Below are 2,992 nucleotides of genomic sequence, written 5' to 3' on the forward strand. Positions count from 1 at the left end.
TTTTTTGATGATGGCCATTCTGACTGGTGTGAGATGATATCTCATTGTAGTTTTGATTTGCATTTCTCTAATGATTAATGGTGTTGAGCATTCTTTCATGTGTTTGTTGGCAATCTATATATCTTCTTTGGAGAAATGTCTATTTAGGTCTTCTGCCCATTTTTGGATTGGGTTGTTTGTCTTTTTTTTTTTAGTTAATTAATTAATTAATTAATTTTTGGCTGCGTTGGGTCTTCATTGCCGCGCACGGGCTTTCTCTAGTTTGGCGAGCGGGGGCTACTCTTTGTTTCGGTGCACGGGCTTCTCATTGCGGTGGCTTCTCTTGTTGCAGAGCACAGGTTCTAGGCACACGGGCTTCAGTAGTTGCGGCACACGGGCTCAGTAGTTGTGGCTTTCAGGCTCTAGAGCACAGGCTCAGTAGTTGTGGCGCATGGACTTAGTTGCTCTGTGGCATGTGGTATCTTCCCAGACCGGGGCATGAACCCGTATCCCCTGCATTGGCAGGCAGACTCTCAACCACTGTGCCACCAGGGAAGCGCCTGGCAGGTGGATTCTTAACCACCGCGCCACCAGGGAAGTCCCTGTCTATGTTTTCTTTTGTTGCCTGTGCCTTCAGTATCACATTTAAGAAATCATTGCCAAATATAATGGTATGAAGCTTTTATCCTGTGTTTTCTTCTAAGAGTTTTATAGGTTTTTTTGGGTTTGTGGGGTTTTTTTTGGTCACGAGGCATGAGGAATTTCCCCAACTAGGTATCAAACCCAGGCCCCCTGCATTAGAAGTGCAGAGTCTTAACCACTGGACCACCAGGGAAGTCCATATAGTTCTCTAGATCTTATATTTAGGTCTTTGATCCATTTTGAGTTAATTTGTGTGTATGATGTTAGGTAAGGATCCAAGTTCTCTCTAAAATAAATAAATTTTTAAGAGCTAAAGAAAACCCCTTCCTAAAATAGAGCTTTGCCTTTGAGAGCAAAAAACAATGAATAATCTATTTTTGCAGAGGGGCTGGGGATGTCTTGAGTATTCAAGTATACAACTCAATTCATGTCAATGGAATGAGTATGAACCTTGTAACAAAAAGCAAAGTTAGAATCCCAGTTCTGATACTTATTAGCTAAGTGACATGGGTCAAATTCTTGGTCTCCTTAAGCCTCAGTTTATTTACCTATAAAACATGGGTAATAATTTGACAGAGAGCAAAAATCCACAGCTTTGTCAACTAAAAGTGGTAAACTTTGTAGGAAACAAACTGGATTCCTCATGCATTGTTGGTGGAAATGTAAGATGGTAGAGCCACTTTTGAAATTTTTGAATTTTTTAAAATATTAAATATATATTTACCATCTGATCCAGCCATCCTACTTTTAGGTATTTACCCAAGAGAAATGAAATCATATGTCCACACAAAGATTTGTACATGAATGTCAATAACAGCATTATTCATAATAGCCCCAAACTGGAAATATGTAATCCAAATGCCCATCAACTGGTGAGTACACAAACAAAATGTTCTATATCACTGTGATGGAATACTACTCAGCAATAAAAAAGGACCAGACTGCTGATTCATGCATCATGGATGAACCTCAAAAAACATTATGTTAAGTGAAAGAAGCCAGACACCAAAGACTACATTGCACTTATATGAAAATTTTAGAAAATGCGAAGCTGTAGAGACAGAAAGTAGATCAGTGGTCATCCAGGGCTGAGGTGAGAGAAGGTAATGACTGCAAACAGACACAATACAACTTTTGGGGGTGATGCAAGTGTTTTAAAACTGGATTGTGGTCATTATTGCACAACTGTATAAATTTACTAAGAATTAATTAAATCATACACTTAGCAATGAGTGAATTGTATGGTATTTAAGCTGTACCTCAATAAGGCTATTAAAAGTGCAAAAGGTTATGACAGCTCATGGCAGTACTACTGTAATAGCCAAAAACTGGACACAACTGAAATGTCCCATCAACAGTAGAGTCAATATGCTGGATATACTCATACAGTAGAGACTATACAGCAATGATAATTAAAGATCTACAACTTCATGTAACTTGGCTGAATCTCACAAATTTAATGTTGAGTGAAAGACAGAAAATAGTACAATTCCATGTATATGATGTTTAAGAACAGGCAAAACAAATATTTGATGTTAAAAATCAGTATAGGGACTTCCCTGGTGTTCCAGTGGCTAAGACTCCACGCTCCCAATGCAGGGGACCCAGGTTCAATCCCCGGTCAGGGAACTAGATCTCACGTGCTGCAACTAAAAAAAAAAAAAAAAAAAAAAGATCCTACATGCCACAACTAAAGTCTGATGCAGCCAAATAAATAAATAAATATATTTTTAAAAATCAGTATAGTAGTTATTCTCTGGGAAAATAGTGACTGAGAAGGGACATGAGAGGTTGTTTCTGCAGTGTTAATAATGTTTCTTTAAAAATTTTTTTAGCTTTATTGAAGAATAATTGACAAATAATGTTAATGTTTCTTGATGAGTGCAAATTATATAGAGACATTCACTATATGAAAGTTTATCAAGCTGTACACTTATGATTTGTGCACTGTTTAATATGTATGTTATACTTCTATAAAAATTTTACTTAAAAGTGCACTCAGGGCTTCCCTGTTGGCGCAGTGGTTAAGAATCCACTTGCCAATGCAGGGGACCGGGTTCGAGCCCTGGTCCGGGAAGATCCCACATGCCGCGGAGCAACTAAGCCCGTGCACCACAACTACTGAGCCTGCACTCTAGAGCCTGCGAGCCACAACTAATGAAGCCTGCACGCTTAGAGCCTGTGCTCTGCAACAAAGAGTAGCCCCCACTCGCTGCAACTAGAGAAAGCATGTGCACAGTAACAAAGACACAACTCAGCCACAAATAAATAAAAGAAAATAAATAAATTTTTTTTTAAAAAGTGCACTCAACTTGAAGAAGGGACCACTGGTGATCTCCAAGAATTATGTGTGTGTGTGTCTGTATCTGTG

At 38.7% G+C, this 2,992-nt stretch overlaps 1 non-coding gene across 1 annotated transcript; it reads right to left on the reverse strand.

Moving 5' to 3' along the window:
• Positions 1-741: 741 nt before the first annotated feature.
• Positions 742-814, reverse strand: TRNAR-UCU (transfer RNA arginine (anticodon UCU)). The gene has a single exon. It is a non-coding gene; the product is annotated as a tRNA-Arg (tRNA).
• Between the last annotated feature and the right edge of the window lie 2,178 nt (positions 815-2,992).

This window comes from Physeter macrocephalus, chromosome 2, assembly GCF_002837175.3.
Source record: "Physeter macrocephalus isolate SW-GA chromosome 2, ASM283717v5, whole genome shotgun sequence".
NCBI lineage: Eukaryota > Metazoa > Chordata > Mammalia > Artiodactyla > Physeteridae > Physeter > Physeter macrocephalus.